We start from the raw sequence: 17553 nt of genomic DNA on the forward strand, positions 1-17553 counted from the left end.
TAAAAACTAGGAGGGGACGACAACGGCGCAGGAGGCATCGGGGGACTAACGAATGACACTTGATCGATAGTCACAATTCTTCCATCGTGCGGAAAGCAAACCACACGGAAAAGCGAAGAAATGAGGGCCCCCATGGCGTAAACATAGTCGTGACCAAGGAGAAGACTAAAGTATAAAACACCTTCGGTAACCAAGACGTCTATATAGACGGTTTTGCCTCCCAAAGTAATAGGGAACTTCGGGAGAACTCCTAGAGATGGACAGGCTCCTCCGTTGAAGGCCAACAGATTCTGAGTGACTGGCCCAAGCTACGGGGAACCTAAAGCTTGCCAAGTAGTGTATGGCATAAGACTGACAGACGCCCCTTCATCCAAGACAGTGCCAGGTACTGCCTTAGCACAGGCATGTACTGTGATCTGGAAAGGCATATGGGATGGAAGGCGACCGGTGATCAAGCGATTCCAATCAAAGGAAGCGACCAGACTACTTGGTGGGGGAATCGTATGATTGCCCCCATGTGCTAAAGGAACCGAAGGAGAACCTTCGGGAGCAGCTGGGTTAGGAGAGTCATTTCGAGACTCAGGAGAATCTGAAGAGACGAAAAGAACATGGGCGTGATTCTCTTCCGAAACAGAGTGAGCGAGCGGCAGACTCGAGTCGACACTCTTTCCGACCAATGGTTGGTCTGGAACAGGCTGGACACAGCTGGGTTCGGGAAGAGAAGAATGTGAACCAATCTCATTGTCGGGAGGCGGATGATCTACAGCTGCAGAAAGACGTTGATATCCAACGGGGAGTTGGGGTGAAGGAGCTGTAAGACTTTCCAAGACAACAGAGGCTTTATCCATTAGTGGACAAAGGTGAAGGGGATGATTGCCTTCACAAAGTCTACAGGGGATTCGAATCTTCCCTTTTCCCTTACCTTTGTGAGTCGATAGGGGAACATCGCCGTGAGCCTCAGTGGACGATGAGGGGCGGGCTGGATCGCGAGACCATACTTCTAGTACCCTGGGAATGCCAGGACAATCGCGAAGAAGATGGTCCTCCTTGCATAATTGACAAGGAAACTTAACCTTCCGCAGAGGAGCAGAAGGTGGCCCGACTTTAGGTGTACTCGAGGGAGTAACAGTTATACTTGTAGCCTCTCCCTTAGGAGATTTCTTCTTCTTGGTCTTCTTCTTCTTCTTCTTAGCCACCTGGTTATTCGAATTGAGACTTTCACCAGGCGAAGTACAAGAGGAAGACGTAGAAGTAGGCGTCGAAGGGGAGAGATCCACCTTAGGATCAACATGATGTTGTTCAGGTGGAGGGACTGATGGACTAGCAGTCGATACGGCAGGGACCAAAGAGGTTGAAAACAACCAAACAGGCAACCCGACAGTTAACCCCGGAAGGGATAACGTGGCCATATAAGGAGCACCAACATTCCCGAGAGGAGGGAAATGACCAAGATTCCCGTCAGGAGGGGAGGGTTGGTGAACCCCGGAAAAGTTGCCATGGAAAACAAAAAGAAGCCTACTCAAGCTAACGCACACAAGATCTAACCAGGTAAGGTTAATGTGGCTGAATAAATTTTTAAGACACAGGAACTAAACTTGACCTTTTCATGTTTCAAGAGTCGAGAAAAGGACGAAAAGATGACTCTAGTCTCCTTCGAATGTTTAATGAGCACGAAGTGACAAGACGCTCACTGGCACCTTTTCTTTTAAGGAGTCCGAAAAGGATCAAAATTGACTACTCTGGAGACTCTAGGAAAAGGGTTTACCAAGCAATGCGTAAAACTGCTTATACACCTTGGCAATCGTATGAGAACCAAGGACTTTCCGTACTGCAGTCAATCTTCCCAAATGCTATGTTCGGTGCGTTACGGCTTGCAAGGCGGCAGACTCGACTTCCTATGGATCAAGGATAAAAGCCTAGTGGGGTCTCCCTATATACACGACGGTACGTGGGAGCACAATCCGTGTTAGACCACTATCGAGTCACAGAAGGAGGAATCACTCAACCGTAATGTGAAACAATAGTGACTATGTTTAAAGACGCCGGAACACGTCTCTAGCCTAGACCTCTATATGTTTGCGTTAAGTTCCAATGCATTTTTAGGTTTATTCAGTTCATTTTATGGTTGGTCTTGAATTAAGTTTCGGTTTCAGGCCCTACCGTATGTAATCTCTCACAATTCCCTAAATGCAAGCTATAATGAATGAAGTATCCTTTTCTTCGATGAACACCTACCTATGGGAGGGTAGAAATATCATTCCCGAACCATGACAAGCGAATGCAAACACTAAGAAACACAATGCATCAATACACTAATCTCACGATGCATCGATACTACTAATGAAAGATTTAAATTTTGCTTTCAATTTCTCAAACATGAAAATTCGTAATGCAAATGCACTTTCACTTTCGTATGCTAAATGAATGCAATTTTTTTTTTGTGAATTCAAGAAGACAAACAAGCAAGTGTGAACTGATCGATCCAAACAATTGTGATCTATGCTTGGTAGTGAAGAAATCGAATCAACATAAAAAAGTGGTTCAATAATCGACACTAAAAAACAACCAGCAACAAGCAGTGAAAAAGCCTCAAGAAAATCAATAAGAGGGTTGTGGATGAACCTTGAATTGACAAGTAACCCAAGCAAATGGTTTCTCGATGAAACTTCTAAAGGGCTAGGTTACAAGGTCTAAAAAACACAAGACTCACTCGAATGAAATCAAAGAGAGAGTGCCCCTAACCAAAAGTAATCAAAACAAGCTAGTGAGAGACAAGAAACAACAGGGGATAAGAAATATTGATGAATTCAGGAGATAAAGTTATAAAAACAACTTTTCAGGAATCAACGCAAGTTACACACTGAGAACCTGAGATGATCACAATGTCAGCGCAATTTTTACACAGACAACCCGAGATGTCAGCGCAATTTTTACACAGACAACCCGCGATGATGCGATTTCAGGAGTCATCGCGGGAATTAAGCTAGCAACCCAAGATCATCGCGGGTAAAAAGCTATCAAGTGGCACTGACATCGCGACTGTACACGTCTTTTCCGCGATGATCCGATTTCCAGGATCGTCGCGACTGTTAGGCGTAATTCCGCGATGAACAGGATGTTGCAAAAGGGTGAGCGCGATGACAGCGCGACTGTTAAAATTAAATCCGCGATGGAGCTCAAAAATAGTGACAGACAAATCAAAACTCCCAAATCAAAACAGCCAATCTTTCAATCAAATAGGGGCATTTCCCAGATCAACCCAGGAAACGTAAAAGACTGATAATTAATCCCCAAAGCTTCAAAAGAGACCAAAACAAACAAACTCAAAGAAAGAATGAACAAAAAAGGACAAAGGCTATGATCCCCAGTGGAGTCGCCAAATTGTTGGAGAGGTAAATCCCCTCTACGGATAGAGGCGATCCCTACTAGCCCAGAATGGGTCTAGCAACAATCAGTCAATGCTACTATGCAAGTTCCTAATTGCAAATAAAAGATAGGCAATGAACACCTACTTGGATTCCAACGCTATTGTTTGATGAAGAGATGTCGTTCTCGCTCCTTCGCTTTGGCCGGTCACGATCTTCCACGATCCCCGTAAATAGATACCTGCACACACGAAGAGAAACACAAACACAAGCGTGAAATCTAATAAATGCAATTATACATCAGTCAGAAAGGACGTAATTCACATTAACCATTGCAAAGACAAATGAGAATGGAACCATAATAGTAGTCATCTATTATTAATCAATAACAGAGAAAGGTACAACCAAAGTTCTGACATTGAATCCTTCTCAAGAGGGTCCAGCCAGCAAGTCTCTTAAGCATTCACCCTTGGAGGTAGATCTCCCAAGACAAAAACTCTCTCTCACACAAGCAATACTTCACAACCTTCCTTAAGCTCTCTAGCAAATCCACACTTGTCACACCAACTACCTATTAGCAGCAGCAGTCTAAGCACTATCAACTCCACACTATCCAAACTATCAAAACTAGCTGCTCATGGCAATGGTAGAGGCATAAATAGGAGAAGGAGTCTCCATGAATGGTGGGAGGATGAGCTTATCTCCAAGGAAGGTGGCTCAAATGACGAACAAACATGCCAGAGAAGGGAGGGCGACATTGACAAGGCCAACAACCAGGTCTGGAGTCATCTGGAAGGCCGGATGTTAGAACAAACTTGCCCAAACTGGATCAGCGCGGGTCCATAATTGCACTGGAGCGCTGACATCGCAGCTGAATAACAAAGAAGGTCATGTCAGCGCGATCAGATATGAATAACAAATGCGCTGGCTCATGAAATTTGATCAGCGCGGGAAACACGTGTGCTTCCGCGCTGGCAGCGCATTTGGTCTGTTATGGAGCACCCATCAGCGCGGTTATTCGCACAAAAGTCGCGATGATAGTAAAACTTTGGCAAAGTGGGTCATTTGGCAACATTAGAGAGCATGAGCATGATTAATTTGAACTCATGACACAGTAGGAAGACTGACAGGGAGACAGTGACAAATTACTGTGTAACAATGCTAGAAGAATTCAAGAGTGAGATTCTGCAGACTCTTACCATGCAGATGGATACTTTACATACCAAAAGGAAACAAGAGGAGGCAGAGAGGGCTTTGGCCATTTTCTGCCCTAGATGCACCAGGAGACATCCTAGGAATGAATTCCCATTAAACTCTATATAGGTTTGTTCAGTGTGTGAAGAAAATCATTTTACAGATAAGTGCCCTTCCTTACCCGGACTTAAAGTTGTATATCAAGGGGATGAGGGAGTCACTGAACAACTCTATTACATAAACTAAAGGAGGCCACATGGACCTAGACCATACTAGTAGGGGATGAAAGGGACATCTTAGGCATACTACAACCCCAACCAAGTCACTTCCATACCTTCTTGGGGTCCCCCTACTCATCCTTCCTGGTCCACGCCTTCTCCTTGGTCCTTCACATCTCAATATCATGCCCAACTAGCCACCCATTCATTTCAATCCTATGCTCAACCACAACCTTAGTGGAATGCATCTCATCAGGGGTGGAGGCCCCAATACAACTCTCTTCCCACTCTTTTGCCTCCACCACCTGCCCAACCACAATCGTTACCTCCTATTCCACCAAAGCAACCTCAAATGCCTGCCCAGCCAAATTCGAACTCGAACAAAAGACAAGCTCAGCAAATGTATAGTGGGGAACCATCATGCCCAACTTATGCCATGGAGATTCAGGAAATTAACTTGCGATCTGGGAAATTTCTCCCAGATAGCCAGCCTCCACCCAGGGAGGTTGAGGAAGATAAAGAGAAAAGTGAACCTAAAACAATTCCACCCTTTCCTGAGAGACTATCCGTGACAGTCCAGCCTACCCCAGAAGAAACTGAACTCTTGGGAGAATTGAAACATTTATGTGTGAAGATACCACTTCTCCAAGCCATAAAAGATGTGCCTATCTACAATATGTTGATCAAAGAGAAGTGCTTTGGCATACAGGAAGGCGCAAGAGAGATGCCCCAACCATCAATGTCATAGGATAATTGTCCGACCTGATGTTAAGGCAGGTAATCTGTCCAAAATATCTGGACCCTAGAAGCCCACTAGTTGATGTCCACATCAATGGCACCATGATCCCACATACCTTGATTGACCTGGGAGCTGCCATTAATGTGATGACAAAGGACAAATTGCTCAAACTTAACCTCCAGGGCTCCTTGAGGAAGACCACGATCGTGCTACATCTAGTAGACCGCTCCACTGTGACCCCTGAGGGGATTGTGGAAGATGTGATGGTCTCCATTGATTCTTGGGAGTACCCTGCTAATTTCGTAGTTCTCCAGCCAAAGGCAAAGCTCACTGGGTATCCTCTCATTCTGGGAAGACCCTGATTGGCTACTGCCAATGCCTACATCAACTGTCGAGCTAGGAACATGATCATAAAGAATGGGCACATGTCCAAGCAGTTAATCCTATATCCTCCTGCCCAACCCTTGCTATAACATGATCTACCTCTCTAGTTGGAGGAGGAGGATGAGGATGAAGTCTATTATGCACCATTTTGTGCATTAGAAATCGCCATCAGCAAGATGAGGATGATATAATTGAAAATCTGATTTAGAATCCACCTCCCAGTGTATCGCCATTAGAGGACATAGTAAGAGAAACCCAAAACAACCCCTCAACTGATCTCTGTGTGGTCGACTCCACTTCTCTCCATGTTAAGAATATAGAGTTCGGCCCAGAAAGAACCTTGAAAATCAATCCATCCCTATCCACTTCCGAGGAGAAGGAACTATGCAGCCTATTGAGAAAACACCTAGATGCCTTCGCCTGGAGTTATAAGGAGATGAAGGGAGTGCACCCTTCAGTATGTACTCATCATATATACATCAAGGAGGATTGCAAGCCATTCAAGCAGCCTCAAAGGAGGATGAATCCAGCACTTAAAGATATTGTTAAGGAAGAATTGCAGAAATTGCTTGATGCAGGATTCATCTATCTCATCTCTGATAGTGAATCGGTATCTCCTTTGGTGCTAGTGCCAAAGAAAAATGGTAATTGTAGAATCTGTGTCGACTATCGGGAATTGAAAAAAGCCACTAAAAAGGACCATTTTCCTTTATCTTTCATAGATCAAGTGTTAGACGGTCTAGCAGGGAAAAAAAATTTCTCCTTCCTAGATGGTTTTAGTGAGTACAATTAGATTCAAATTAGCCCAGAAGACCAAGATAAGACCACTTTCACTTGTCCTTGGGGTACCTTTGCATTCCGGGTCCTTCCTTTTGGTTTGTGCATCGCTCCAGCCACTTTCCAAAGAGCGTTATTGAGTATATTCTCTGAATTAGTTCATGATGCAGTAGAGATATACATGGATGACTTTACTCCTTATGGTTCTGACTTTCAGGAAGCTTTTTATCTAACCTAGGGAAAGTTCTAGACAAGCATATTGAGATGAACCTATCCCTCAATCTAGAAAAATGGGAATTTTTGATGACTGAAGGGACAATGTTAGGTCATGCAATATCTCAGCAGGGACTGCAGGTGGACCCCAACAAAATTTCCATCATCCAAAGGGTCCCACCTCCTCAAAAGGTGAGAGATGTCAGAAGTTTCCTAGGCTTAGCTGGGTATTACAGGAGATTCATTAAAGATTTCAGCAAGTTAGCCTCTCCTTTGTTTAACCTCTTAGGCAAAGATGTTGAGTTCATATGGTCAGAAAACTGTCAAGAAGCCCTAGATACCTTGAAGAGGAAGCTTGTGACTGCCCCAATTCTGAGAGGCCCAAACTGGGCCCTACCTTTCCACATTCACACAGATGCCACGAACAAAGCAATAGGAGAAACCTTAGGACAAATTGATGAAAATTTACCTTATGCCATATACTTTATAAGCAAAAACTTGTCAAAGGCAGAGTTAAACTATACAGTGACTGAGAAGGAACTCCTAACTGTCGTGCATTCTTTAAACAAATTCAGACATTATATCACAAGCTATCAAACCTTTGTGCACACTGATCATGCTAAAATTATATATTTAATGAACAAACTATATGTAAATTCTCACATTATTAGATGGTTTCTTTTACTGCAGCAGTTTGATTTGACCATTATTGATAAGCCTGGTAAAGAAAATGTTGTTGCTGACTTTTTGTCTAGAGTGAATTTGCCTGTAGGTGAAGAAGGAATGGTGGATGACCAAATGCCAGATGAACATTTTTTTGCTATCTCAGTACTCTCTCCATGGTTTGTTGATATAGCAAACTACTTGGTTTCAGCACAGTTCCCACCACACCTATCCTCAGAAGAGAAGAGCGAGATAGTAAGGAAAAGTGCCCCTTTCACCTGGACTGGGGGCAATATCTTCAAACTTGGCCCAGATCAAATCTTGAGAAGATGTGTCAGGGAGGAGGAAGTCTTTGACATCCTCCTGACCTGTCATGACGGGCCTTGTGGAGGTCATTTTGCAGCAAAAAGAACTGCCTTCAAGATATTGCAAGCATGCTACTACTAGCCCACTCTTCATCAGGATGTGTAGTGACAAACCTAGGGTGCTAGATTAGGCTATATTTATTATCGACTAGGGTAAGTAAACTTCGAGGCATGCATCTAAAATATATAGACATAAAGGATTCCTAACTAAGTGTTCACTGTGGTAGGTTACAATACTTCTTTACGGAAGGTTAAGAGATGCTCCCTATCACTTTGACACTCAGGTCACTCAACTCATTTAACTGTCCTAAAGACAATGTGTATTACTAAACTGAGATTTTAGTCCCCTTACAAGGACACTGTGCATAAAAACTCTGTCCAGTGAACACTCAGCATTTAACACTAAACGTTCATGAAAGATTAAAAGCACACTGAAATCAAAAGCACACTAAAATTCAAATGCATGGAAAACAAGGTCTATGAGGATGCTTTAAAAATATAACGAAGGATCAGTCCTCTTACGAGATACAGTTCAATGATCTTAACGATAAATCCTTTAAGCTATCATCATAAACATCATTCATAAGGATTGCTAATTACATTAACGAAATCATAAGCATAACTCTAATGACTGGGCATGATATTCAATATTTAAAAGCTGCTAATGAAATGAAAACGACAGTATACCCGTCCACGCAGGGCTCGTCTGCGCTTCAACGGTATACTGGAATGCGCACAAGCAACTAAGGTATTTAATGCATGAACAAGGTTATATTGAAACCATGACTATAATCGAGTTCTGATATTAAGTTTTTAAGAGTATACAAAAGCTCTCTAATTCTCGAACTTCCCTTGGAGCAGTCTCGAGCGAGTCGCCGTTTCCCTACGTTAGGCCCTCGTCCTTAATCCAATTTACCGTCGAGCATGCGCAACCGCGGAGTTCCGCACTAGCGCCGATCGCTCCCGCCGAGCCACGCAAAAAGAGGGGGAGGGTGCAGCACAAGGATTTCTCGGGAGGTCACCCATCCCAGTACTACTCTAGCCCAAGCGAGCTTAACTGCGGAGTTTTGATGGGATCCGGTGCATTAACGCTGGTATGATCGCACCCGCAAAGATCTCACCCCCTCTCCCTCTTCAAGGGAGGCCTCCGAGCCACGCGCAGGGCATGGGGCCCATCCGTGGCCCTTGATCCGAAGTGGCTCGGCGCAGGAGCTCGCCCTCTTCCCCGACTTGGCGGCGCCGCCCGCCCTGCACGAAGCCAGCGAACCAGGGGAAGAACGGAGGGGGTAACAAAAAAGAAAAACAAAAACGAGAGAGAGAGAGAGAGAGCGGGACGAAAAAGGCATAAGTTCCGCGGCCACCGACAATGCTGCGTGGAGCTCGCGCTGCCTTTCCGTGAACGACCCACGGGTTCCTCCAAAATTCGAGTTCCTACAAAAGTATATATGATTTAAACCTCCCACCCACTCTCCCTGTATCATCTTCGCTGCAGTGATGTGAACGGTCCTAGATTCATCGCCCGCTGCCGCAATACGTCGCCTCCGTTGCACTGTAATCCCACTCGCAACTTCCGACCAGGATGATAAATCGGTGCCTCGTTCTCGAACTTCCCTTGGAGCAGTCTCGAGCGAGTCGCCGTTTCCCTCAGTTAGGCCCCCCTCCTTAATTCTCCAGCGATCTCTTCGTTCGCGAGATTCCGTTATAAATCGATATATAAGTAGCCCCACGCTGCAAAACAAGATAAACACATAGCACGTAATCCAATTTACCGTCGAGCACGCGCAGCCGCGGAGTTCCGCACTAGCGACAATCGCTCCCGCCGAGCCGCGCAAAAAGGGGGGAGGGTGCAACACTAGGACTTCCCGGGAGGTCACCCATCCCAGTACTACTCTAGCCCAAGCGCGCTTAACTGCGGAGTTCTGATGGGATCTGGTGCATTAACGCTGGTATGATCGCACCAGCAAAGATCTCGCCCCCTCCCCCTTTTCAAGGGAGGCCGCCGAGCCACGCACAGGGCATGGGGCCCATCCGTGGCCCTCGATCCGAAGCAACTCGGTGCAGGAGCTCGCCCTCTTCCCCGACTTGGCGGCGCCACCCGCCTCGCGCGGAGCGAGCGCACTAGGGGAAGAACCGAGGGGGTAACAAAAAAAGAAAAAGAAAAATGAGAGAGAGCGGGACGAAAAAGGCGTAAGTTCTGCGGCCAACGACGACGCTGCGTGGAGCTCGCGATGCCTTTCCGTGAACGACCCACGGGTTCCTCCAAAATTCGAGTTCCTACAAAAGTATATATGATTTAAACCTCCTACCCACTCTCCCCGTGTCATCTTCGCTGCCGTGATGCGAATGGTCCTAGATTCATCGCCCGCTGCCGCAATACGTCCCCTCCGTTGCGTTGTAATCCCGCTCGCGACTTCCGACCGGGATGATAAACCGGTGCCCCGTTCTCGAACTTCCCTTGGAGCAGTCTCGAGCGAGTCGTCGTTTCCCTCAGCTAGGCCCCCCTCCTTAATGCTCCAGCGATCTCTTCGTTCGCGAGATTCCGTTATAAATCGATATATAAGTAGCCCCACGCCGCAAAACAAGATAAACACGCAGCGCGTAATCCAATTTACTGTCGAGCACGCGCAGCCGCGGAGTTCCGCACTAGCGCCGATCGCTCCCGCTGAGACGCGCAAAAAGGGGGGGAGGGTGCAGCACTAGGACTTCCTGGGAGGTCACCCATCCCAGTACTACTCTAGCCCAAGCGCGATTAATTGCGGAGCTCTGACGGGATCCGGTGCATTAACGCTGGTATGATCGCACCCACAAAGATCTCACCCCCTTCCCCTCTTCAAGGGAGGCCGCCAAGCCACGCGTAGGGCATGGGGCCCATCCGTGGCCCTCGATCCGAAGTGGCTCGGCACAGGAGCTCGCCCTCTTCCCCGACTTGGCGGTGCCGTCACCCTGCGCAGAGCCAGCGAACCAGGGGTAGGACGGAGGGGGTAAAAAAAAAAGAAAAAGAAAAACGAGAGAGAGAGAGAGAGCGGGACGAAAAAGGCGTAAGTTCTGCGGCCGCCGACGACACTGCGTGGAGCTCACGCTGCCTTTCCGTGAACGACCCACGGGTTCCTCCAAAATTCGAGTTCCTACAAAAGTATATATGATTTAAACCTCTCACCCACTCTCCCCGTGTCATCTTCGCTGCAGTGATGTGAACGGTCCTAGATTCATCGCCCGCTGCCGCAATATGTTGCCTCCGTTGCGTTGTAATCCCGCTCGCGACTTCCGACCGAGATGATAAATCGGTGCCCCGTTCTTGAACTTCCCTTGGAGCAGTCTCGAGCGAGTCGCCGTTTTCCCTCAGTTAGGCCCCCCTCCTTAATGCTCCAGCGATCTCTTCGTTCGCGAGATTCCATTATGAATCGATATAGAAGTAGCCCCATGCTGCAAAACGAGATAAACACACAGCACATAATCCAATTTACCGTCGAGCACGCGCAGCCGCGGAGTTCCGCACTAGTGCCGATCGCTCCTGTCGAGCTGCGCAAAAAGGGGGGGAGGGCACAGCACTAGGAATTCCCTGGAGGTAACCCATCCCAGTGCTACTCTAGCCCAAGCACTCTTAATTGCGGAGTTCTGATGGGATCCGGTGCATTAACGCTGGTATGATCACACCCGCAAAGATCTTGTCCCCTCCCCCTCTTCAAGGGAGGCCGCCGGGCCACGCGCAGGGCATGGGGCCCATCCGTGGCCCTCGATCCGAAGCGGCCCGGCGCAGAAGCTCGCCCTCTTCCCCGACTTGGCGGCGCCGCCCGCCCCGCGCAGAGCCAGCAAACAAGAGGAAGGATGGAGGGGGTAACAAAAAAAGAAAAAGAAGAACGAGAAAAAGCGGGACGAAAAAGGCGTAAGTTCCGTGGCCGCCAACGACGCTGTGTGGAGCTTGCGCTGCCTTTCCATGAACGACCCACGGGTTCCTCCAAAATTTGAGATCCTACAAAAGTATCTATGATTTAAACCTCCCACCCACTCTCCCCGTGTCATCTTCGCTGCAGTGATGCGAACGGTCCTAGATTCATCGCCCGTTGCCGCAATACGTCGCCTCCGTTGCGCTGTAATCCCACTCGCGACTTCCGACCGGGATGATAAATCGGTGCCCCGTTCTCGAACTTCCCTTGGAGCAGTCTTGAGCGAGTCACCGTTTCCCTCAGTTAGGCCCCCCTCCTTAATGCTCCAGCGATCTCTTTGTTCGCGAGATTCCGTTATGAATCGATATAGAAGTAGCCCCACGCCGCAAAATGAGATAAACAAGCAGCACGTAATCCAATTTACCGTCGAGCACGCGCAGCCGCGGAGTTCCGCACTAGCGCCGATCGCTCTCGCCGAGCAGCGCAAAAAGGGGGGGAGGGCGCAGCACTAGGACTTCCCGAGAGGTCACCCATCCCAGTACTACTCTAGCCCTAGTGCGCTTAACTGCGGAGTTCTGATGGGATCTGGTGCATTAACGCTGGTATGATCGCACCCGCTAAGATCTCGCCCCCTCCCCCTCTTCAAGGGAGGCCGTCGAGCCACGCGCAGGGCATGGGGCCCATCCTTGGCCCTCGATCCGAAGCGGCTCGGCGCAGGAGCTCGCCTCTTCCCCGACTTGGCGGTGCCGCCCGCCCCGCGCGGAGCCAGCGAACCAGGGGAAGAACGGAGGGGGTAACAAAAAAAGAAAAAGAAGAACGAGAGAGAGCGAGACGAAAAAGGCGTAGGTTCTGCGGCCGCTGACGACGCTGCGTGGAGCTCGCACTACCTTTCCGTGAACGACCCACGGGTTCCTCCAAAATTCGAGTTCCTACAAAAGTATATATGATTTAAACCTCCCACCCACTCTCCCCGTGTCATTTTCGCCGCAGTGATGCGAACGGTCCTAGAGTCATCTCCCGCTGCCGCAAAACGTCGCCTCCGTTGCGCTGTAATCCCGGTCGCGACTTCCGACCGGGATGATAAATCGGTGCCTCGTTCTCGAACTTCCCTTGGAGCAGTCTCAAGCAAGTCGTCGTTTCCCTCAGTTAGGCCCCCCTCCTTAATGCTCCAGCGATCTCTTCGTTCGCGAGATTCTGTTATGAATCGATATAGAAGCAGCCCCACGCCACAAAACGAGATAAACACGCAGCACGTAATCCAATTTACCGTCGAGCACGCGCAGCCACGGAGTTCCGCACTAGCGCCGATCGCTCCCGCCGAGCCGCGCAAAAAGGTGGGGAGGGCGCAGCACTAGGACTTCCCGGGAGGTCACCCATCCCAGTGATACTCTAGCCCAAGCGCGCTTAACTGTGGAGTTCTGATGGGATCCAGTGCATTAATGCTGGTATGATCGCACCCGCAAATATCTCGCCCCCTCGCCCTCTTCAAGGGAGGCCGCCGAGCCACGCGCAGGGCATGGGGCCCATCCGTGGCCCTCGATCCGAAGCGGCTCGGCGTAGGAGCTCGCCCTCTTCCCGGACTTGGCGGCAAACCAGGGGAAGAATGGAGGGGGTAACAAAAAAGTAAAAAGAAGAACGAGAGAGAGCGGGACGAAAAAGGCGTAAGTTCCACGGCCACCGACGACGCTGCGTGGAGCTCGCGCTGCCTTTCCGTGAACGACCCACGTGTTCCTCCAAAATTCGAGTTCCTACAAAAGTATATATGATTTAAACCTCCCACCCACTCTCCCCATGTCACCTTCGCTGCAGTGATGTGAACGGTCCTAGATTCATCGCCCGCTGCTGCAATACGTCGCCTCCGTTGCGCTGTAATCCCGCTCGCGACTTCCAACCGGGATGATAAATCGGTGCCCCATTCTCGAACTTCCCTTGGAGCAATTTCGAGCGAGTCGTCGTTTCCCTCAATTAGGCCCCCCTCCTTAATGCTCCAGCGATCTCTTCGTTTGCGAGATTCCATTATGAATCGATATAGAAGTAGCCCCATGCCGCAAAACGAGATAAACACGCAGCACGTAATCCAATTTACCGTCGAGCACGCATAGCCGTGGAGTTCCGCACTAGCGCCGATCGCTCTCGCCGAGCCGCGCAAAAAGGGGGGGAGGGCGCAACACTAGGACTTCTTGGGAGGTCACCCATCCCAGTACTACTCTAGTCCAAGCGCGCTTAACTGCGGAGCTCTGATGGGATCCGGTGCATTAACGCTGGTATGATCGCACCCGCAAAGATCTCGCCCCCTCACCCTCTTCAAGGGAGGCCGCCGAGCCACGCGCAGGGCATGGGGCCCATCCGTGGCCCTCGATCCGAAGCGGCTCGGCGCAGGAGCTCGCCCTCTTCCCCGACTTGGCGGCGCCGCCCGCCCCGCGTGAAGCCAGCGAACCAGGGGAAGCACGAAGGGGGTAACAAAAAAAGAAAAAGAAGAACGAGAGAGAGCGGGACGAAAAAGGCGTAGGTTCTACGGCCGCTGACGACGCTACGTGGAGCTCGCACTACCTTTCCGTGAACGACCCACGGGTTCCTCCAAAATTCGAGTTCCTACAAAAGTATATATGATTTAAACCTCCCACCCACTCTCCCCGTGTCATTTTCGCCGCAGTGATGCGAACGGTCCTAGAGTCATCGCCCGCTGCTGCAATACGTCGCCTCTGTTGCGCCGTAATCCCGGTCGCGACTTCCGACCGGGATGATAAATCGGTGCCCCGTTCTCGAACTTCCCTTGGAGCAGTCTCGAGCAAGTCGCCGCTTCCCTCAGTTAGGCCCCCCTCCTTAATGCTCCAGCGATCTCTTCGTTCGCGAGATTCTGTTATGAATCGATATAGAAGTAGCCCCGAGCCAAAAAACGAGATAAACACCCAGCACGTAATCCAATTTACCGTCGAGCACGCGCAGCCATGGAGTTCCACACTAGCACCGATCGCTCCCGCCAAGCCGCGCAAAAGGGGGGGAGGGCGCAGCACTAGGACTTCCTGGGAGGTCACCCATCCCAATGATACTCTAGCCCAAGCGCGCTTAACTGCGGAGTTCTGATGGGATCCAGTGCATTAATGCTGGTATGATCGCACCCGCAAAGATCTCGCCCCCTCGCCCTCTTCAAGGGAGGCCGCCGAGCCACGCGCAGGGCATGGGGCCCATTCGTGGCCCTCGATCTGAAGCGGCTCGGCGCAGGAGCTCGCCCTCTTCCCGGACTTGGCGGCAAACCAGGGGAAGAATGGAGGGGGTAACAAAAAAGTAAAAAGAAGAACGAGAGAGAGCGGGACGAAAAAGGCGTAAGTTCCACGGCCACCGACGACGCTGCGTGGAGCTCGCGCTGCCTTTCCGTGAACGACCCACGTGTTCCTCCAAAATTCGAGTTCCTACAAAAGTATATATGATTTAAACCTCCCACCCACTCTCCCCGTGTCACCTTCGCTGCAGTGATGTGAACGGTCCTAGATTCATCGCCCGCTGCCGCAATACGTCGCCTTCGTTGTGCTGTAATCCCACTTGCGACTTCCAACCGGGATGATAAATCGGTGCCCCATTCTCGAACTTCCCTTGGAGCAGTTTCGAGCGAGTCGTCGTTTCCCTCAATTAGGCCCCCCTCCTTAATGCTCCAGCGATCTCTTCGTTTGCGAGATTTCGTTATGAATCGATATAGAAGTAGCCCCACGCCGCAAAACGAGATAAACACGTAGCACGTAATCCAATTTACCGTCAAGCACGCATAGCCGCGGAGTTCCGCACTAGCGCCGATCGCTCCCGCCGAGCCGCGCAAAAAGGGGGGGAGGGCGCAGCACTAGGACTTCTTGGGAGGTCACCCATCCCAGTACTACTCTAGTCCAAGCGCGCTTAACTGCAGAGCTCTGATTTGATCCGGTGCATTAACGCTGGTATGATCGCACCCGCAAAGATCTCGCCCCCTCCCCCTCTTCAAGGGAGGCCGCCGAGCCACGCGCAGGGCATGGGGCCCATCCGTGGCCCTCGATCCGAAGCGGCTCGGCGTAGGAGCTCCCCCTCTTCCCCGACTTGGCGGCGCCGCCCGCCCCGCGTGAAGCCAGCGAACCAGGGGAAGCACGGAGGGGGTAACAAAAAAAGAAAAAGAAGAACGAGAGAGAGTGGGACGAAAAAGGCGTAAGTTCCACGGCCACCGACGACGCTGCGTGGAGCTCACGCTGCCTTTCCGTGAACGACCCACGGGTTCCTCCAAAATTCAAGTTCCTACAAAAGTATATATGATTTAAACCTCCCACCCACTCTCCCCGTGTCATTTTCGCCGCAGTGATGCGAACGGTCCTAGATTCATCGCCCGCTGCCGCAATAGGTTGCCTTCGTTGCGCTGTAATCCCGCTCGCGACTTTCGACCGGGATGATAAATCGGTGCCCCGTTCTCGAACTTCCCTTGGAGCAGTCTCGAGCGAGTCATCGTTTCCCTCAGTTAGGCTCCCCTCCTTAATGCTCCAGCGATCTCTTCGTTCGCGAGATTCCGTTATAGATCGATATAGAAGTAGCCCCACGCCGCAAAACGAGATAAACGCGCAGCACGTAATCCAATTTACCGTCGAGAACGCACAGCGCGGAGTTCCACAATAGCGCCGATCGCTCCCGCCGAGCCGCACAAAAATGGGGGAGGGTGCAACACTAGGACTTCCTGGGAGGTCACCCATCCCAGTACTACTCTAGCCCAAGCGCGCTTAACTGCGGAGTTCTGATGGGATCCGATGCATTAATGCTGGTATGATCGCACCCGCAAAGATCTCGCCCCCTCCCCCTGTTACACAGTAATTTGTCACCGTTTTTCACCGTCCCTGTTACCCCTCTCCCGCACGCTGGAGGACTCATTCCGGGACCTGTGAGAAGTGGCATAACCTGAAACCACTTGCATTATATTCTTCTAAGTGTGAGCTTCATATGCCCTGAAGACATCTCCTGCAGTATACCTATAAAACAACCCTTTTTTCATTAGCACGGGTCCACAGTTTACTTCCTGCGCCAATGGGGGAAATCCTCTAAAGAGGGCGCGCCAGTTGGCACTCTGTCTCAGAGTTGCACTCGCGCCAACCCAGTTGGGTAAAGTTTTTAACGAACAAACTTCCGAGGGTTCTCCTTAACCCATTCACCAGCTAAATCCATGTTGAGATAGGATGGTTTTGCTTCGAATCTCCATAGAAGGGAAGTGGTTTGCCACCTTTCATGGAAGCTTCTTAGTGATAAAGCCAATCCCATGAATATTGTGGTTGATCCTATCTCCTTCCCCTCTATCTATAAAAGCTTGTTCTTTTTCCTTGAGCAAGCTAGTTCCAGTAGAGTGCTAAGATAGCAAGAATTCCAGGAGTTCAAGTGATTGAAGTTGCAAGAGCCTTCTTTGCATCCATAAGGCCAAATCTAAGTGAGAAGATTCTTGTCACCAAGGAGAGAGAGGCTTGTTTCCCATCCCAACAAGCTTTGCAAGACTTGTGTAGCTGATCACCCAGCCAAAGGAGGATTTGACGTCAGAACTATGGTTGTATTCTTCTTTGTTGTTTATCAATAATAGATGACTGTCATTATGGTTCCACTCTCATTGTCCTTTGTAATGATTGATGTTGAGTTATATCTTTTCTGACTGATATATAATTGCATCTATTGGATTTTATGCTTGTATTTGTGCTGTTCTTTGCATGTGCAGGTGTCCAATCACAGAGATCTTGGGGATCGTGACCGGCCGAAGCAAAGGAA

General features: G+C 49.6%; 3 non-coding genes and 7 pseudogenes across 3 annotated transcripts; all 10 read right to left on the reverse strand.

Annotated features, from left to right (window-relative positions):
- Positions 1-8907: 8907 nt before the first annotated feature.
- Positions 8908-9026, reverse strand: LOC149216820 (5S ribosomal RNA; annotated as a pseudogene).
- Positions 9027-9759: 733 nt separating this feature from the next.
- LOC149216821 (5S ribosomal RNA) lies at positions 9760-9878 on the reverse strand. Its single transcript, XR_016251682.1, has one exon. It is a non-coding gene; the product is annotated as a 5S ribosomal RNA (ribosomal RNA).
- Positions 9879-10603: 725 nt separating this feature from the next.
- Positions 10604-10722, reverse strand: LOC149216822 (5S ribosomal RNA; annotated as a pseudogene).
- A 733-nt stretch (positions 10723-11455) lies between these two features.
- On the reverse strand, positions 11456-11574 carry LOC149216823 (5S ribosomal RNA; annotated as a pseudogene).
- Positions 11575-12299: 725 nt separating this feature from the next.
- On the reverse strand, positions 12300-12418 carry LOC149216824 (5S ribosomal RNA; annotated as a pseudogene).
- Positions 12419-13142: 724 nt separating this feature from the next.
- Positions 13143-13261, reverse strand: LOC149216825 (5S ribosomal RNA; annotated as a pseudogene).
- Positions 13262-13961: 700 nt separating this feature from the next.
- On the reverse strand, positions 13962-14080 carry LOC149216826 (5S ribosomal RNA). The gene has a single exon (XR_016251717.1). It is a non-coding gene; the product is annotated as a 5S ribosomal RNA (ribosomal RNA).
- A 724-nt stretch (positions 14081-14804) lies between these two features.
- LOC149216827 (5S ribosomal RNA) lies at positions 14805-14923 on the reverse strand (annotated as a pseudogene).
- A 700-nt stretch (positions 14924-15623) lies between these two features.
- Positions 15624-15742, reverse strand: LOC149216828 (5S ribosomal RNA; annotated as a pseudogene).
- Positions 15743-16465: 723 nt separating this feature from the next.
- Positions 16466-16584, reverse strand: LOC149216829 (5S ribosomal RNA). Its single transcript, XR_016251704.1, has one exon. It is a non-coding gene; the product is annotated as a 5S ribosomal RNA (ribosomal RNA).
- Between the last annotated feature and the right edge of the window lie 969 nt (positions 16585-17553).

Source organism: Pinus tabuliformis, chromosome 1_1, assembly GCF_031772625.1.
Source record: "Pinus tabuliformis cultivar Carrire ecotype Pingquan chromosome 1_1, CPIR1, whole genome shotgun sequence".
In the NCBI taxonomy this organism is placed as follows: Eukaryota; Viridiplantae; Streptophyta; class Pinopsida; order Pinales; family Pinaceae; genus Pinus; species Pinus tabuliformis.